The sequence below is a fragment of the Microcaecilia unicolor genome, chromosome 8, assembly GCF_901765095.1.
Source record: "Microcaecilia unicolor chromosome 8, aMicUni1.1, whole genome shotgun sequence".
Taxonomy (NCBI): Eukaryota; Metazoa; Chordata; class Amphibia; order Gymnophiona; family Siphonopidae; genus Microcaecilia; species Microcaecilia unicolor.
Window position 1 is genome coordinate 98,770,921 of NC_044038.1, and position 20,208 is coordinate 98,791,128.

Below are 20,208 nucleotides of genomic sequence, written 5' to 3' on the forward strand. Positions count from 1 at the left end.
CCTTACCTCTCTACCCTCATCTCCCCTTACGTCCCTACCTGTAACCTCTGCTCTCAAGACAAATCCCTCCTTTCAGTACCCTTCTCCACCACCGCCAACTCTAGGCTTCGCCCTTTCTGCTTCGCCTCACCCCATGCTTGGAACAAACTCCAAAACACTCCAAGCCCATACGCCGGGCCCCCTCCCTACCCATCTTCAAATCATTGCTCAAAGCCCACCTCTTCAATGTCGCCTTCGGCACCTAATCACTACATCTCTTCTCAGGAAATCTCAACTACCCCAACTTGACATTTCGTCCTTTAGATTGTAAGCTCTTCTGAGCAGGGACCGTCCTTATTTGTTAATTTGTACAGCGCTGCGTAACCCTAGTAGCGCTCTAGAAATGTTAAGTAGTAGTAGTAGTCTTCCATTTTCTGAAGGATTTTCTTTTATTATTATTATTATTATTTATTGCATTTGTATTCCACATTCCCTCACCTATTTGCAGGCTCAATGTGGCTTACATAGATTTATTGACATTGTCATATTAGGATATCAGATACAGTTAGTCAAGGAAGGGAAGAAAGAAGGAAGTGATTAGGATAGTTATAGAAGGTGGGCATTTATAATTGAGTGGGTTGGTGAGGTGACTTAGTGAGGTTATAGGTTCTCATTGTAGGCCTTGTTGAAGAGGAATGTTTTCAGAGATTTTCGAAAGATAGTTGTTTCGTTGATTGCTTTCAAGTCTGTGGGTAATGCATTCCATAACTGCGTGCTCATGTACGAGACGGTAGTGACATGCATCAATTTGTACTTCAGTCCTTTGCAGCTGGGGTAGTGCAGGTTGAGAAATTTGGGAGATGATCTTGTGGCGTTTATGGGAGGTAGGTCCACGAAGTTTAGCATGTAGATTGGGGCGTCTGCATGAATGATTTTGTGTACAATCGTGCAGATCTTGAATGCAATGCGTTCCTTAAGTGGGAGCCAGTGAAGTTTCTCTCTTAGTGGTTTTGCACTTTCATATTTAGTTTTTCTAAATATGAGTCTGGCGGCCGTATTCTGGGCAGTTTGGAGTTTTTTGATTGTCTGTTCTTTGCACCCGGCGTACAGTGCATTGCAGTAGTCCAGATGACTTATTACCATTGACTGTACCAGGGTACGGAAGATGTATCTCGGGAAGAATGGTTTTACTCTTTTAAGTTTCCACATGGTGTATGTAGAACATCTTTTTTGTCGTGTTTTTCACATGGGTGTCAAAGCGTGAGGTTTCGATCAATGGTGACTCCAAGAATTTTCAAGTTTTGTGAGATCGGGAGGGAACAGAATGGTGTGATTATGGTGTTGAAGTTTTTTGTGTTATGTTGTGAGGTGAGTACAAGACATTGTGTTTTTTCTGCTTTAAATTTTATTTGGAATGCATCTGCCCAGGTGTGCATTATTTGGAGGCTTTGGTTTATTTCGTTGGTGATTTCATTTAGATCCTGTTTGAGTGGGATGTAGATTGTGACATCATCTGCATAAATGTAGGGGTTGAGGTTTTGATTGGCTAGTAGCTTGGCTAGAGGTATCATCATTAGGTTGAATAATGTTGGTGAGAGAGGGGATCCCTGGGGGACTCCACACTCAGGTATCCATGGTGGTGATCTGTCTACGTTCGTTGTTACTTGGTATGATCTTGTGGTCAGGAATCCTTTGAACCATTTGAGAACAGTGCATTCTACTCCGAAGTATTCTAGTATATGTATTAGTATATCATGGTTAACCATATCAAAGGCACTGGACATGTCGAATTGCAAGAGAAGGATGTTGTTACTAGTCGCAATTGTTTGTTTGAATGAGTTCATTGCGGACACTAGTACAGTTTCAGTGCTATGATTTGTCCAGAATCCTGATTGGGACTCGGGCAGAATTGAGTGTTTGTTTAGGTATTCAGTAAATTGTTTCGTCACTATGCCTTCCATGAGTTTGGACATGAGTGGAATGGATGCTACTGGTCGATAGTTGGTTAGGTTCATTGTGCTTTTTTTAACATCTTTCTGTAGTGGAGTGAGTAGGATGTTTCCTTTATCTGTTGGAAAGAGTCCATTTTGAAGCCTGTAATTTATGTGGTTCGTGATGTCAGTTTTGAATTGTTTGGGTGCTGATCTTATTAGACTGTTAGGGCAGATGTCTAATTTGCATTGCGATTTGGCGTATTTTCCTAGCCAATATGAGATTTCTTTTGATGAGAGCGTGTCAAAATCGGTCCATGATCGATCTGCTGGGTATTCTCCGGGATTTGGGTAGTCCGTTGTGTTAGTGGGTATCATGAGTCGGAGTTTTATGATTTTTTCATTGAAGTAGTTTGCAAGGTTGGTTGCTGATGGGGTATCTGCGTTGTTGGAAGTGACCTTGGTAGTATTTAGAAGATTGTTTACGAGTGAGAAGAGTTTGTGTGTATCCTTGTAGTTTGGTCCTATTTTGGTTTTGTAATAGGTCCTTTTAGCTTATCTGATTGTGTATTTGCATTTTCTTTGTAGTTGTTTCCAGTCTTTGTGTGTGTTTTCATCTTTTTTCTTGCTCCATGCTCTTTCCAATCTTCTGACTTCTGTTTTTAGTTCTTTCAATTCTTCGTTAAACCATGGTATTGAGTTTTTTTCTATGTGAGGTTCTGGTTTGAAGTGGTGCTATGTTGTCTAGTGTTATTCTGCATCTGTTCTCCCAATCTTGGAGAAATTGGGGTGAGTCTGTAGGTATTGTCCATTCGTCAGTGTAGAATTGTTGCCAGAATGTTAGTCGGTCTATTTTGCCTCTCGTAGTATATGTTTGTTGTTTTTGTTTTTGTTGTGTCTTTTTTGTTCTCCAGTGGAGGGAGAGGTTTGCACTGTAGTGGTCGGACCATGGCCTGGCTGTCCATTTTGTGTCAATTAGTGTTATATTTGGTTCTGGTGAGAATTTGTGGGTGATGTGTCTAGTGTATGTCCTTTGTTATGGGTGGGTTGTGTGTTTGGCCAACGGAGTTCCCATAGTTGTAGGAAGTCTTTGCATTTGCATACATTGCTTGAGTTATTATCCTCCAGGTGAAGATTGATGTCTCCTGCTATGAGGAGGTTCTGGGTGGTAACACAGGTGTTTGATATAAAGTCCAGAAAGTGTGTTTGTGAGTCTTGCCAATTGCCCGGGGGTCTGTAGAATAAGATTAGGTTTAGGTGATCACGTAGGTTGGGGTGGTTGACTGAGGCTGACTAAGGCTATTTCGAGTTGGGGAAGAATAGACTCTGCTGTTGTTGTGAGTGTGAATTGAGATTTATAGATTATTGCTATTCCTCCTCCTCTTTTTCCTTCTCTTGTCCAGTGGGTAATTTTGTATCCTGGAGGGCAGAGCTCTAGTATTATTGGATCTTTGGGGTCATGGATCCAAGTTTCGTTGATTAGTAGGAAGTCAAGATGGTCAGTTGTGATCCAGTCTGTTAGTATCGTGGTTTTATTGACTGCCGATCTGGCATTGATGTATCCTATTTGTATTTGTTGGTGGTGGTGTTCAGTTGAGTTTGTGGTGGTGTTAATTTTTATCAGCTGTCTGTCTTCTTGATGTGTAAGTTTGTTGCGTCCTTTCATTTCTTTCTGTTAATGGTGATCATGGCTAGCAGGTTTTCCTTGCCATTGTTTAATTTTTTGAATATGCATATTGTGTATTGTTTGTGAGTAGTTTGTGTGTTGTGGGAGTTGTGTCATCTATATTGGGGGTTGTGAATGAGTAGTAGGTTAGGGAGAGACAGTAGGTGATTAGGAATAGTTTGCTGGGGTTCATATCAGTGTTAGTTTGTGTATTAATATGTGTGTCTGAGGCGTTAGGGGACTCGGTTATTAAACCGTAATGCTGTTGTTTTAAAGTATTAATCTTGTGAGTTATGTAGATGGTATTTAATGCATTTTAGAGCATTTAGAGCATTTAAAAGGCAGCATTTAAGCGTTTAGAGCATTTAAGGAAGTCCTTCAACATGCTACAGCGTTGTTGAGCAGATATATCATTAAAGCTTTTAGAGGAAGTCTTTCAGCCTGCTACAATATTACTAAACAAATAAAAGCATTTGAATCATTTTAGGGATTAATCAAAGCATTATTTGGAAGCCTTTTAGCATGCTAATGCATTTCCCAATAGTAAGCATTTAAATCCTTTAAGGGAGCATTTAAATGAAACCTTTCATTATGATATAGCGTTGTTTATAGCTCTAATAGCTCTAATAGCTTCCTTCACCTCACTTTTTAACCATGCTGGCTGTCGTTTGGTCATCCGTCCTCCTTTTTTAATACACAGAATATATTTGGCCTGTGTAAACCCCCTAATCGTGGAGCGGGTAGTTACAATAATTAAAGAAATAAATATATAGGAAAGTCACAGTTTCAAGTAGGGTTTCCCAAATAAATTCCACGCAACCAAGGGATTTGACAAGAAAACTATTAAATATTTTATTAAATGGTAAAGTAAACAGAAACACTTGGTTATGTTCCTTAATGTTGGTACCAATTGTTAAAGTTTGCTAGTATTAAATAAAAATAGTGCAAGGTGTTAAATACTTTGTGATAAGTTACAAAGGCAATAATAAGATGTTCAAAACTACAATTACAGTTACAAAGACCCCGACCCCACTTCCGCAATAACATAAAACATCCCAAACATGTACCCAACCTCAATTATTGTACTCAGATCTGATATATATAAATATATTTTTTCAATTTGTGTGCACACAATAATGTTACCGGTGTATCAAATCTTCGCTAGCATCACTGCTCTCTTGCGTTGGGTACCTTTCTCCACATCCATGTCTCCTAGGTTGGCGAGGTCAGCTCACTGGCTCAGGAACTCCAGGATACCTACTGCTCTGACTCAAAGAACTCAAAAAATGAAAATCCTTACTCCCTGTGCTCGGTGTATGTGCTAACCTCAATCAGTATTTTCTGTTGAAAGGGACCTTGTGGGCTAAGTAAATTCAAATAAAAAGATAAGCAAGGGAAATTCCTATCTGGCCCTCCCAAAACATGACTCCTTTTCTTTTATTTTGTTATACACCCTCTATTCAAACTGATGGACTGCTAAATTAAACCTCCTAGAGGCAGGCCCTTAACTGCAGGCACTCACAGGGCTCAAGGCTTAGGCTAGGCAGCTCCTTCCCCAGGGCAGGCTCGCTTAGGTGTGGACACTTGAACCAGCAGGCTTCTGTGCTAGGTCCTCCTGAGGCATACACTCTAAAAAAAGTTCCTTTAGAGTCTGGGCACTCGGTGCCGGAGGGGGAGGGGGTGTCTCTCTGTCTCTCTCTTTGTTGGGCTTCTTCCCTTTCTGGATAGACCTCTTCTTTACAGGATAGGCAGTCACACGGCCGGCTTTCTCCTCTCTGGACAGGCAAGCACACATACAGAGGGATGCTCTTGGTGGATTTCTCTGGGATTCAGGGACCTTGCCACGCTGCTCTCTATTCAGCTCTGCACTGCTCCCAACACGTCTCAGCTCCCCAGTATGGTCCCTCTTCCTCCTCTGCTTCTTTCTCTGTTCTGTCCTCTGACAGCCTTTCCCTGATTGTAATGTGACTCTGGGGTGGGTGTGATACTTTTTCTGTCATTCTCACTGCAGTCACATGAGCGTTGCATTGTGGGGGGTGTAATTATCAGGCAACGTGACTTCACTAGCCTGTCTGCATAGAACTGTTACATGATTGGTTATGCTGTTGCTAGTTGGCAGGCTCTGTTCCCATTGGTGGTTTTCCCCCTGCTCACTGGGTCAAAGTGTGCCCTTTTTCTGTTCCCTTTAGTCTGAGGTAGGCTCCATTTGTTAGACAGTACAGAACCCTTTCCTGCGTTACCCTCTGTTATAGTACTTAGTTTTTACCTTGAATATATCTTAGTAAAAAAGATATTGTACTCCATTCAACCAGCTCTGAGCTAATGTTTTCAGAATCACAGAGACTCTTTGCCATTGGGGCAGAACTTCTGATTAAGGTTACCATATTTTGTCCCCCCCAAAAGGAGGACACATGCCCCACCCCTTTCACACCCACCCCACCCCTTTCACGCCCTCGCTCCGCCCCCAGTCAAATTTTCCCCTCCCCCCTGTCACACACCCCGTCACCCCACTCCCTGTCACCCCCTCCCCTTACCCTTACTACTGCCCTCTTTCCTGCCCGGAGCACTGCCCTGCATGCATCCTTCCTGTTGCTGATCTCGGCGCAGATTCAAAATGGCCGCCGAAAGTTGAAGTCTCACGAGGTCACGTCAACTCTCGGCTGCCATTTTGAATCGGCGCCGAGATCAGCAACAGGAAAGATGCATGCAGGTGTCACGGTTGTGCCCTGGTTTCAGGCTCTCAGTCATCTCGCCCCCTGATGGCCAGGCCTGGTGGCTGCATTGGATTGTCTGTGTGCTGTTTCCCATTCCAGACTTCAGCCCAGTCCAGTCCGGATCTTCCAGCCTGCCAGACTTGTTTGGCTTATTTGAGCCTGCACAGCACCCGTAGCTGCCTGGTGATTGCTGCAGTGAATCTCAGCTGCTGCTGGGCTTATTAGCCATTTGGAAACTCTCTGCTTTGCCTTTGCATCACCTAAGGCCCTGGTTTGTTGGTGCTTGTTGCACTTCTGCCTAGCTTGGTTTTTATTCTAGTTCCTTGTCTGATGCTAGTTAGTCTGTGTGTAGTTTAGCTTAGGGTTATTGTTTGTTTCCTAGATTTGTTCCTTGTCTGTCTTTTGTGTTTAGTTTCTGTTTGTCTGTGTTTCTTGTTCAGTGGCTGCTTGGCAGCTTTCAGTTCTGTCTCGTGTTTGTCATTGTTTGTTCCCTGTTTTAGTGGCTGCTTGCAACTTCCAGTTCCTGCCCTGTCCTGTAAGTCCTGTCGGCCGCCTGCAGCCAGTGGCTCAACTCCTGGGGAAGGGCAGCTAGTGCAGGTGAAGTCTTGCTGTTCCTATCTGAGTTCTGTCTTGTTCCTGGTGTGGGGTGGTTTTGCCTGCCACTGCCGCTCCCAAGGGCTCACTTATCTAGTTCCTGCTTTTGGAAACCTGACAGCAGGGCAGTGCTCCGGGCAGGAAAGAGGGGGCTCTTTCCTGCCCCGAAGGCGGAAGAGGTCACTAGACCACCAGGGCAGTAGTAAGTAAGGGGAGGGGAGGCTAGCAATCTGCCCATTTGTCCGCCCACCAGCCTGCCTGTTTGTCCAGAAATCTGGACAAATGGGCAGATTGGCAAAACCCACCCGGTTGCCCGGACATGTCCTCAAAAAGAGGACATGTCCGGGTAAATCCGGACATATGGTAACCCTACCTCTGATCTACAGTTGACTGTGAGTAAACATTGTGTTATTCAAATAAAGGACTTTCAGAGAGATAGTCTTCAGGTGTGAACTGGTGTACTGAGGTTATACGTCAAGATATAAGACTTAGAAGCTACAAGTCTTAGAGGCCTGAACACTCTCTGCCTGAAGAATGGCCTCTGTGGCTACTGCTACAGCTCCTCTTCTTGGCCCCAGCTCGCCTGTTCCCCTGCAGCTCGGCTCCTCTTTTGTCCCCGGCTCGCTCCAGACCCCCTTCTCCTCCTCCTCTATTCCCGTCTGCTTTGGTGCCTGGCCCCTTACAGGATGCACCAGATCTCTCTCTTCATCTGGGGCTCGTCAGTGGGTCCTTCTCTTCTATCCAGCAGCACGCTCCTGTTTGGGCTTGATCTTCTTCTCCTCCAGCCTGCAGCTGCCTCTTCTTGCCTGAGCTTGCCCTCCTCTGCCCCAGCTTGTACACTCTTGCCTGGATCCGATCTTCCCCTCTCAGAGCATGCTTTCATCCTCCTCTCTTTACCCGGGCTTGCTTCTCTTTCCCAGGTTGCCTCTGGGCTCTATTCTTTTTTTTTTTGTCCCACCCCTCCTGTCCCCTGAATTGGCTTGAAATTTGCACCAATCTATGGGCCAGGCTGCCTCCTGCCACCACATTGGTCCAAATTCATGCCCTTTAGCAGATCCTGGCTCCTATTGGCTGCCTTCCACACTTAGGTTTTACCATATTTTGTCCTCTCAAAAAGAGGACACATGTCCCACCCCTGCCCCACCCACACTGCCCCGCCCATGCCCCACCCTGTTTGCATCCTCGCCCCGCCCCGTGTCACATATTCCTCTCCCCTCCCCCCGAGTCACATATTCACCTCCCCTCCCCCCGGGTCACCTCCCCTTACTTACTATCTACTGCCCTGGTGGTCTGGTGACCTCTTCCGGTCTCGGGATTCAAAATAGCCGCAGAGAGTTGAAGTCTCGCGAAGCCGCTTCAACTCTCGGCGGCCATTTTGAATCCCGAGACCGTCACAGCAACAGGATGCAGGGCAAGGGCAGCGCTCCGGGCAGAAAAGAGGGGGCAGGAGCCCCGAAGAGGTGACAAGACCACCAGGGCAGTGGATAGTAAGTAAGGGAAGGGGAGGCTAGGATAGGCCCGCCACCCGCCCGCCCATTTGTCCAGAAATCCGGACAAACGGGCAGACTGGCAAAACCCATCCAGACGCCCGGACATATCCTCAAAAAGAGGACATGTCCGGGTAAATCCGGACATATGGTAACCCTATCCACACTGCCCCTCAAGATTGCCTTATATGCCCCTCAAGCTCCCAGCTGTCCCTGGGGTCTCAGACAGCCAATCAGATTTGCCTCACATACCCCTCAAGCTCCCAGCTCTCCTTGGAGCCTCCTCAGACAGTCAATCAGAAGTCTTGTAACAGACTTCACTGCACATCCCCCACAGTTACAAACTCATAAAATTTAAACACACCTCTAGAATCCATGAGCACCTGAGTTCTTAGTTTTATAACAGTGCTGGAGCATTTTAAACACTTTAAACATTTTAACTAAAACATGTCAGTGCTGTTTCTGGGCTCCCTGAGACCTCTGTACCTCCCTGTCCTCTGCAAGATTCCACCCTCTCAGGGAAAAGGGGGGGAGCAAGGTAAAGGCTTCTTTTTTTTCTATATTTACATTTGGAGGGGCATAATCGAACGCAAACGCCTATCTCCTTGGTGTTTATCTCCGAGAACGGGTCCATGAAGGGGCGGGCCGAACTGTATTTTTGAAAAAAATGGACGTTTTTGAGCTGGGCATTTGTTTTTTTTAGCGATAATGGAAACTAAAAACGCCCAGCTCAAAAACGTCCTAATCCGAGCCATTTGGTCATGGGAGGGGCCAGGATATGCCAGGACACCAACTGGGCACCCTAGGTCAGTGCGGTGGACTTCAGAAAAAGCTCCCACATGCATAGCTCCTTTACCACGGGTGCTGAGCTCCCAACCCCCCTCCCCCAAAACCCACTACCCACAAATGTACAACACTACCATAGCTCTTAGGGGTGAAGGGGGCAACTACATGTGGGTACAGTGGGTTTTGGAGGCCTCCCATTTACCAGCACAACTGTTACAGGTAGGGGGGGATGGGCCTGGGTCCACCTGGCTGAAGTGCACTGCGGTACCCACTAAAAGTGCTCCAGGGACCTGCATACACGCAGGCCTCTAGGACTTGTTGCTGTATAACATTGGCACACCAGTTGACACCTGAAGACTAATCTCTCCGAAAACGTCCTTTATTGGAATAAGCACGTTTACTCACAGTTAACTGCAGAGGTTGTGCCCCACTGGCAACGAGTCTCCATGGTACTACTACTACTACTACTATTTAACATTTCTAAAGCGCTACTAGGGTTACGCAGCGCTGTACAATTTAACATAAAGGACAGTCCCTGCTCAAAGAGTTTACAATCTAAAGGACAAGTGAACAGTCAGTCCGATAGGGGTAGTCAAATTGGGGCAGTCTGGATTTCCTGAGAGGTGAGAGTTAGGTGCCAAAGGCAGCATTGAAGAGGTGGGCTTTGAGCAAAGACTTGAAGATGGGCAGGGAGGGGGCTTGGCGTAAGGGCTCAGGAGGGTTGTTCCAGGTATAGGGTGAGGCGAGCTGGCAGAATGCGGTACAATGCCCTCTTTCAGCCACATTCAAGTAAGAACTAAGTTGTCTAACGTGGCCAACACAGGAAAGGGAACTAAAACTGGCTTACAAAAATGGCCACTACCGCATGGACTACAACAGGAAACACAACAGGGCACACTCTGACCCAGTAGGCAGGGGGAAAAGCACCATTGGAGAAGAGCTTACCAACTACCAACATCGTGAGACTGTAACACAAGCTAATGAAATCACGGAGCTCAATACCCTACACCCACCAAAATGCAATGCTGATGTGACCCTGTAGTGCACCCGAGAGCCACATCTGACCCAGGGAAAGGCTGTGAGAGGATCGAAGACATTCTGCTGTCATGGAGTTGGGTACGGCATTTGAGGCTGGCATACAGGCTGGGAAAAAAGTTTTTAAAGTGGGGTTTTTTTTGGTGGGAGGGGGTTAGTGACCACTGGGGGAGTCCGGGGAGGTCATCTGCGATTCCCTCCAGTGGCCATCTGGGCAGTTGGGGCACTTTTTTGGGACTTGTTCGTGAAAAAAAAGGGTACAAAAAAAGTGACCCAAAATCGCGGTAAAAACGCCTTTTTTTTTAATTATCAGCTACAGATGCCCATCTCTCCTTGGCTGATAACCACGTCCCAGTCCCACCTCCGACACGCCCCCGTCAACTTTATTCGTTTCCGCGACGGAGTGCAGTTGGAAACGCCCAAAATCGGCTTTCGATTATACCGATTTGGGCGCCTTTGCGAGAAAAACGCCCATCTCCCGATTTGGGTCAAAATATAGGCATTTTTCTCTTTCGATTATAAGCTGGTTGGGCTTCCAGGATGGTGTTTGTGAACAGTATCCACACCTGATGTAAATTTTTGACCCTCAAAGCTGCTTCTTTAAGTTTTCTTTCACCGTTCTTCTCATTTTATCATAGTCTCCATTTTTAAAGTTAAACACTAACATATTGGATTTCCTGTGAATACTTATTTCAAAGCTAATATCAAATTTGATCATATTATGATCACTGTTATCAAGCGGCCCCAGCACCATTACCTCCCACACCAGATCATGCGATCCACTAAGGACTAGGTCTAGAATTTTTCCTTCTCTTGTTGGCTCCTGTACCAGTTGTTCCATTCTTCTGCTTCTCCCCCTCTACAGGTGATGTCAGACCCGGCTTGCAGCTGATTGGGCCTGTACTTCCAGTCCAAGAAACAGCTAAACTAGGACCGGAAATCCGGGCCCAAACAGATGGAAGCCGGTGCTTGACATCACTTGGAAACCCTAACCCCCCCCCCCCCCCCCACCTCAAGTATGATTTGCCGAGGAGTGTATCACATTCCTGTTTTCTCCTCCTCCTAAGCAGAACTTGGAGGAAGTGGTACTTAAGTGCTAAAGTTGTTACATGTGTACTTTGTATTCAGCAAAGTCCTGCTCATACAGCCTGACCAAGTTGCCCATAAGCCCTCTCTTAGAGCTGCTCCTTGGCAAAGATGGTCTGGTACTTCTCTGCAAGTCTGCATCAGTCCTCTCTGCATAGGCGCCGACTCTGTGGGTGATGTGGGTGCTCGAGCACCCCCAATAGTCACCCACCGGAAGTTCCCTGAGGGGCGTCCCCCCTCCTCCCGAAATTTAAAAGTCACTCATCTTACCTCCTGGTTGGAGGAGTTACATCTGCAGCAGCAGCCCAGGAAAAATCATGCAGGCAGGAGACAGAGCTGTTCCGTTTGGTCTCTCTGAGCTCTGGTCCCGCCCTCATTTCCTGTTTACGCAAGGGCGGGACAAGAGCTGAGAGAGCACAGACGGAACAGCTCTGAGTCTCCTGCCTGCATGCTTTTTCCTGGGATACTGCTGCTGCAGATGTAACTCCTCCAACCAGGAGGTAAGATGAGTGACTTTTAAATTCGGAAGGAGGGAGGGAGATGGGGGCCACCCTGGAACTCAGAGGGGGGGAGGGGGTCTGTAACTGGGAGGGTGAGAAGGGGGGTCTGGAATTGGGTGGGAGGGGGAGGATAATGAGAAGGGCCTGGAACTGGGAGGGTGAGAAGGGGGGCATGGAATTGGGTGGCAGGGGGGCCTGGAACTCAGAGGCAGGGAGGGAGGCCTGGAACTCGGAGGGAGAGGAGAGGGGGAAGGGAGGGGAGGGGGCCTGGCCTGGAACTGGGAGAGTGAGAGGGGGGGCTGGAACTCGGAGGCAGGGAGGGAGGCCTGGAACTCGGAGGGAGGGACAGGGGAGGGGAGGGGCAGGGGAATGCACCACCTGTAAAAAAAAAAAAATTCAGCACCCCCAATCATTTTAAAAAGTTGGCTCCTATGCCTCTCTGCCTGTGCTGATGTAGGCTAACACTAACACATGCATGGGCCAGCAGCATCAGAGATCACCTGATTACTGGTGCATGCGTGTGCGGACCTCTACTTGCAGCTGAGCAGATTTTCCAGAGACTTCCATGTGCAGCCAAGAGGTAGTAGTCCTGCTTGCCCGCTGCCTGCGAAGGTAGTATTAGCACATGAGGTCAGAGAAATGGTTAAATAAAGCATGTCCTGCTGCAGTATGTGCAGCCTGTGTCACTCCTTGTGTTTATGAGTGAGACTAACAAGTTAGTTACATCTTCCATTAAAGGCCTGGTTGAAGACCCAAGCTTTCACCTGCTTCCTGAAGTAGAGATAGTGTTGTGTTAAGCGGAGTCTTTCAGGCAGTGCATTCCAGAGTGTGGGGGCTACTCCAGAGAAGGCTCGCTTGCGGGTATCACATTGTGTAATGTCTTTTGGTGAAGGTGTGGTTAGTGATAGTCCTTGGCAGTGTGTAGAGGACCATCCTATACTTCAGGTACTCAGGGCCATTTCCTTTTGAGGGCCTTGAAGGTCAGACATAGAGTTTTAAACTTAGCCCTGTATTGTACTGATAGCCAATGAAATTTGTGCAAAAATGGTGTGATATGGTCACGTCGCTTGCAACCTTCTATGAGTCTTGCTGCTGCATTCTGGATCAACTGGAGCTGGTGCAGGCCCTTTGTAGTCCCATTGTATAGTGCCTTATAGTAATCCAGTCTTGATTTTATCATGGCATGCACAACTGGGATAAGATTTACCTTCTCGATGTAAGGAGAGAGGTAGCATAGCTGTCGCAAATAGTAGAAGCAGCTCTTGAAGGTTGCTTGGATTTGGGGGATCAGAGTAAGTGTTGAATCTAACTGTATTCCAAGGTTCCTGACTTGTGATTTGAGGGGGAGTTCATACTTCCCAAAAGGGATTTTGATGTCAGCATAGGCAGTCGGTGGCCCAACTGTTTGGGGAGGCTAAAGGGGGCGGGGTTAGGGGGTGGGGCCAGGGGTGGAGCTTAAATCCATAATTCTCTGATAACACACAGAAAAAAAATAAAAATAAAAGTCACAATTAATACCTTTTATTAAATTTAGATATTAGCTATGTATCATATGTCAAAGAATAAAGTGGTTCCTCAAAGCATATACTAACCACAATCGCTCAACTGCAAAACACTGCACAACATAGTGCAAAAACACACTCAGAACCATACTGTACCATAAATATTACACTGGGCAGAACCTAATACACCACTATACCACCCATATGGAAAATGCAGACCGTCAACAATATGAAACAAGGGATCATAATATCATGATACGTGTAGAGCCACAAAACACCCTAATTCATGTTTAAAGTGGGATAAAATGCCATCAATAAGTAAATAAATATAAACTTTTAATGCTGAGCACCTAATTCTCAAAGTGGACATATTCCAAACACTAGAATGAAAATAAAATGATCTTTTCTACCTTTGTTGTCTGGTGACTTTGTTTTTCTGATCATACTGGCCCAGTATCCAATTCTGCTGCTGTCCTCTTAACTCCGTTTCCAGGGCTTCCTTTCCATTTATTTCTTTACTTTCCGCCTTTCTTCTTCATTTCTTGCCCTACATCCGTAAGTAAAAGCTGGGTCCTCCACAGACTTGACTGTCCAGTGGATCCAGCTTCTGCCTATTTTCTTCCTCCATGTGCAGTTTTTCTCTCTTCCTTTTCCCTCATCTCATCTCCTTCCTCACTCTTCCCTCCCCTCCATCCATGTCCAACAACCTTCCTCTCCCCTCCATCCACCCATGTCCAGCAACCTTCCTTATGTACAGTGCAAAATATACAGATAGCAGATTTTAATTCCCAAAGCTGACAAATTTCAATCAATAAATGGAAAATAAAATTATTTTCTATCTTTATGCCTGGTAATGCTATTTTTCTAAGCATAGTAGTCTCATTCTCTCTCTGTATCTCTTAGATCACTGTCCAGGGCCCTCCTGCTCATTTGCCATGTTATATTTTCTCAATTTCTTCCACTCAGACATTGATTTTTTTTCATGTTCATCTTCCCCCAATACACTTTTTTGCCTCTCAAACTTTATCCCTCTTTCTCATCCTCCAGTCTTCCAGCTCCCTCTTTTTACTGCTTCTATCTAGCTCTGCATCTCTTTCCCCACCCATTTCTAACATCTCCCCTCTCTCCTCTTTCCTTTCCATTGATGCCAGGCATCTCTCCTTTCTTCCCTTCCTTCTTGCCCAGCATCTCTTCCTGGTTTTCTCTTCCCCCTTCCTTCTTGCCCAGCATCTCTTCCTGGTTTTCTCTTCCACCTTCCTTCCTAACCAGCATCTCCCTGATTTCTCTTTCCACCTTCCCTCCTCTCCATTACCACCCCCTGATCTTTTCTCCCACCTTCACTCCTCTGTGCTCAGCATTAACCCCCCATTTCCTTTCTCACATTTCTCCATGCCCAGCATGTCCCACAATCTCCCCTTCCACCATGTTCCCCGATCTGCCTTTCCACTGTCCATGCCCAGAATGTTCCCCAATCTCTCCTCCCCCATTCCTCTGTGCACAACATGCCCTCAAACTCCCCTTCCACAATATCCAGCATGCTTCTCCAATCTCCATTTCCTTCTTCCTTTTTCCCAATCTTTCCTCCCACCTTCCTCTGTATCCAGAATGTCTCACTCTGATCTCCCATTTCCACTTTCCTCCAGTCCTAGCCCAGTATATTTCGCTCGTTATTAAAGCCTGAGGCGTTCTCCCTCTGACGCAGCGATTCTCATAGCCAGCCTTAATCCTGCTCTCACCCATCCATCCGCGTGGTCACTCCGTCTCTGGCCTGAGGCGTTCTCCCTCCGATGCCGGCGAATCGGCGACAGCGATGCACATAGCCAGCCTTAATCTGCCTGCATCGGAGCCTCTCCCTCAGACGCGTCCCGCCTCTGCGTAAGACAGGAAGTTGAATTAGAGGAGGCGGGATGCGTCTGAGGGAGAGGGGGGAGGTGCAAGACTCGCGCGGGAGGGGGGAAGAGGCAGAGACCGCCGGTCACTGCAACATTTTGGCGCTTAGGCACCATCTCTTTTAAAGAGCAGCCAAGGGAAGTCCACGATTGGGCTGGGGAGGCTTAGCCTCCCCAAGCCTCTTATACGGGGCGTCTATGGATGTCAGGTATGTATCCACTTGTGTTAGGGACCCAGAGAAGCTCAGTTTTATTTGGGTTCAGGCAAAGTTTGTTGTGTTAAGCCCATTCTTGAATTCAAGGCTGTAGGTAAGTCAGGTTCAATGGGTATGAGTAGATGCATATCATCTGCATAGATGTAGAAATGAGTGTCCATTGACCGAATCAGCTCAGCTAGTGGCTTGAGGTAGATATTGATCAGAATAGGTGACAGTATCGATCCTTGTGGTATCCCACAGGTCAGTGTCCATGGTGGTGATGAGTTGCTGCCAAACATGGATTGTAACCAGTCAGATAGGATCTGAACCAGGCAAGTACTGGACATGCATTAGAACATTCAAATAACACAATTATGATGCAAACACTGTTTATATGATACAATGCAAAGACATAAGGCGTGTTAATTTAGTTAAGTGTTATCATTTAATATACTGTCCTTCACAGTAAATAACAGAGCATTTCACAAAACAGAATTAAAATTAATCAAAGCACATAATTTGAACTCTCTCGCATGGTTCTTAGTTTAGCTTTAATCACCAGGCCACTCCTCCAATCTGGCAGTGGCAGCAGACAAAAAGATTTTTTTTTACACTGACTTTCTTTAATGCAGCAACAATAAGAATTTAAAAGGTCAGAAGTCATGTCTGAAGGGTCTTCTGGGCATCCTTAAAATCCCTGATGGGCCAGTGGCCTTCCCCTTCACCCCCTAGCAAGTTACATGTACTCTGACATACCGCTAGAAAGCAGGAGCCACCATTTTGCAAGATGGCAATGCTGAGGTAGGAATGAGTGTTGATGTCTCCTCTATTCTTCAGGTATTGACCTTTTGGGTGAGTCTCAGTTTGGGAGGAGAAAGGTGTGGAGGTGCGCCTGGAGCCCAGCCTCTTTATTCTTAAGGGGGCTCAAGTTCAAGGGATGGGCAGGGCTTGCTCAACAGGGTAAAAGTTTTTATTGAGTCCAGGCATGCCAAGTCACATGCATTTGACGTGTGACACACACATTTAGGCTCCTTCTCCAGCTCACACGCCTAAATGTGTTTGTAACGTGCATTTGTCTGCTCCCCATCCTCACAGTTGCACTCTGCTTCAGGGCTGCCGAGGTGGGGGATGGGGGGAGCATGATTCCCCAGGGGGGGCCCGGTGCCAGAAGGTTCTGCTCCCTTGGTCTGTCTTTGTCTAGAGACCCAGGTGATTGCATTAATGCGATAATCCAGGTCCCGGCACACAGGAGCAGGAGAGTGACAGACCAAGAGAGTAGCAGACATAGGCCCAGCTCTGTGTCTCAGAGGTCCTACTCTGCTTTTATTCTCCATGTCAGATGGACTTGTATCTCTCACTCTCCAACCCTTCCTCCTACCCGTCACACATGAGCTTTGTCTGTTTGGCCAGCAGTGTTGAAGATGCTCCATCCAGCCAGGGCAGGCCTTCTTCCCTCTATTTCAACAAATCCATCAGAAACAGGAAATTGCATTAGAGGAGGCAGGCTGGCTGCAGCAGAGAGAAGGAGGTCTGCATCACCCGGAAGGAGTGTCTTCAATACTGCAGGCCACCACGGTTGCCAGGTCTGCGGGTTTCCAGCCCAATTGGGCGGCTTTCCGCAACCCGCTGCAGGCAATTTTTGCCGGCTGCAGGCTGCAGGAAATTGGGCGGCTTTTAAAAAGCCACGTTGCGGTGATTGGGCGGTTTTCTGGGGCTTCTATTGGTCCAATTTGGTCCAATAGAAGCCCTGCAGAGGCTGGGTTAATGGTGTCAGGGGTGGGGTTAGTGACATCGGGGGCGGGGTTAGTGACGTCAGCGGCTACGTCGGGGGTGGGGTGACATTGGTGGCTATGTGGGAGGGGTTGATGATGTTGGGGGTACGTCGGGGGCAGGGCTGATGATGTCGGGGGCGGGGTTTAACTTTGTGTGGGTTTTGGGCGGGTTTTGGGCTCGTTTGTGTGGGGAAATTTTTTTCAACCCGGCAACCCTGCTGGCCACACATGGCTTGTGGTGTCTTGGGGGAGGAGGGGGGAGTGAAAACTGAGAGAAACCAGGCAACCTGATGGGGAAAATAAAAGCAGAGTGCAACTATGGTGGTGGAGAACAGAGCAAATGCATGTTACAAATGCATGTAGGTGTGAGCTGTCAGTTTATGGAATGTATATACACTAGAGCTGGTTTGTGACATGGCTAGGGCATGCGAGAGAAAAATTGCTCATTGGCCTTAAATTTCCAGCATAGCGGTGATAAGTTAACAGCTTTGGGATAGGCCACCCTTGGCATCTTTGTGAGTCTCAGAAAGGGTTAGGTAGGCGCCAGTGCCACTAGGCCACAAGGCAATTGAGGTTTCCTAGGAAGGTTGGCCCTTTTCACTCAGAGTGGGGTGGAGGGGAAAGGGCCAATATTTCACCAGCCTTTTAATGTACTAATTCCAGTGCTTTTTTTTGTAGGAAAAAAAGTACCGGTACTCATTATGGGTGGGGTAATCATCTATGGCTCTGCCCATATGGTAGCCACACCCATAATAGCCACACCCCTTATACCAGCCATGGCGCATATAAACAGGTATCATTGAAAATACTATACCAGTATAGAAGAAAAAAATTACTTATGATTTTTTTTTCATTATAAATAATTTCTGTAAGCTGTTACAGCTCCAGTATACCCAGTGCAAAAAAACACAGATGGAAATTCTCAAATTGGACATATTCCAAACACTAAAATGAAAATAAAATGATTTTTCTACCTTTGTTGTCTGGTGACTTTGTTTTTCTCATCATGTTGGTCCCAGTCTCTGATTCTGCTGCTCGCTATCTGTTCCCTTAACTCCGTTTCCAGGGCTTCCTTTCCATTTATTTCTTTACTTTCCTTCTTTCTTCTTCATTTCTTGCCCTACATCCATAGGTAAAGCTGGGTCCTCTGCAGACTTGACTGGAGGAGGTATAGAGTGGACCCAGTTCTTGCCTATTTTCTCCATCCATGTGCAGTTTTTCTCCTCTTTTCCCTTTCTCTCATCTCCATCAGTGTGCATCTCCTTCCTATTCTTCCCTCCCCTCCATCTATATGTATCTCCTTCCTCTCTCTTCCCTCTCATCCATCCATGTCCAGCATTTCTCCTCTCTCCTCCCCTCCATCCATGTTCATCTCACTTCCTCTCTCTTCCCTCCTCTCCATGCATTTCAACTCTCTCCTCTCCCCTCCATCCATGTCCAGAATTTCTCGTCTCCCCTAAATCCATGTGCATCTACTCCTCTGTCTTCCCTCCCCTCCATCCATGTACAGCATTTCTCCTCTCCCCCTTCCCTCCCCTCCATCCATGTACAGCATTTCTCCTCTCCCCTTCCATCCCCTCCATCCATGTTCATCTCACTTCCTCTCTCTTTCCTCCTCTCCTTCCATGTCCAGCATTTCAACTCTCTCCCCTCCCCTCCATGTGCATCTGTCTTCCCTCTCCTCCATCCATGTCCATCATTTCTCCTATCTCCCTTCCCCTCCATCCGTGTACATCTCCTTCATCTTTCCTTCCCTCCAACATTTCTCTTCCCTGTCCTTTACTCCATCTATGTCCAGCATTTCTCCTGTCTCCCCTCCCCTCCATCCATGTGCATCTCTTTCCTCTGTCTTTCCTTCCCGCCAACATTTCTCTTCCCTGCCCTCCAATCCATCTATGTCCAGCATTTCTCCTTTCTCCCCTCCATCCATGTGCATCTCCTTCCTGTCTTCCCTCTCCTCCATCCATGTCCAGCAACTCTCCTCCCTCCCCTGCCCTCCCATCCCATCCATGTCCAGTGATTCTCCTCTGTTCCCTGCCTTCCCCTCCCCTCCCATCCTTGTCCAGTGATTCTCTTCTAATTTCCCCTCCATGTCCAGTGATTCTCCTTTGCCCCTATCCTTCCCTCCCATCCATGTCCAGCGATTCTCCTCTCTCCCCCCCATGTCCAGCGATTCTCCTATGCCCCCTATCCTCCCCCTCCCTTTCATGTGCAGTGACTCACCCCAGCCTCCACCTGCCCCTGAGATCATTCCAACCCCAGCCCCACCTGCCTGCCCTCAGCTCCACGACTTTCCGTTCGTGCCCCCTACATTGAAATCTGTTTACCCAAAGTCGCAGTGGTGAACCGGCAGTGAAAGCAGCAGGCAGGCAGGCTCGCCTCCTCGTCACTTCCCTTCCCTCTCAACGCCCTGCCCTCACAGAAAGGAAATTACATCAGAGGAAGGTGGGACGCTGAGAGGGAAGGGAAGCAACGAGGAGGCGAGCTTGCGTGCCTGCAGCTTTCACTGCTGGTTCGCCACTGCGACTTCAGGAAAATAGAAGATTTCAACGCAGGGAGCAGGAATGGAAAGTCGGGGAGCTGAAGGCGGGCAGGTGAGCCAGCCCTCAGAAAAAAGGTGCCAGTACACCGTACCGGCGCATACCAGCTCAAAAAAAGCACTGTCTAATTCACATAAAATCTTATATGTACATGTAGTCTTCTGCAATCTAGATGCAAGCATTCATAGGAGCTCTACTGCGTAGCTGGTATAAGTGTTCATGCCTTAAATATAGGTACATTTTCAGCCACTTATGCTAATATTCTGTAAGAAAAGTGTCTACAAGGTGCTCCCTTATAGAATTACCCTTGGGGATAATTTTATAAAGCTTTTCTTTCTTACACATAGAAACAGGCTTTTATAAAATTGTGCAACCACATATGTGCATAAAAAGTATGCACACAGAAAGTGTGTGCTTATTTTTATTCAGTTTGTGATTATGCATTCTCAGGGGCATAGTTCAGGTGGGGCAGAGGTGGAGTTGCAATGTACACACATTATATAAAATGTGCTGCTATATGCACACACTTA

The 20,208-nt window shown here is 46.9% G+C and overlaps 1 protein-coding gene and 1 long non-coding RNA gene across 4 annotated transcripts in view; both read left to right on the top strand.

The window, feature by feature from the left end:
- LOC115476928 (IgGFc-binding protein-like) overlaps window positions 1-20,208 on the top strand; it is a 920,282-nt gene that overhangs the window by 549,153 nt on the left and 350,921 nt on the right. The window lies entirely within an intron of this gene.
- Window positions 5,529-20,138, top strand: LOC115476930. Its single transcript, XR_003943238.1, has 3 exons — window positions 5,529-5,614; window positions 10,343-10,345; window positions 20,129-20,138. It is a non-coding gene; the product is annotated as an uncharacterized LOC115476930 (long non-coding RNA).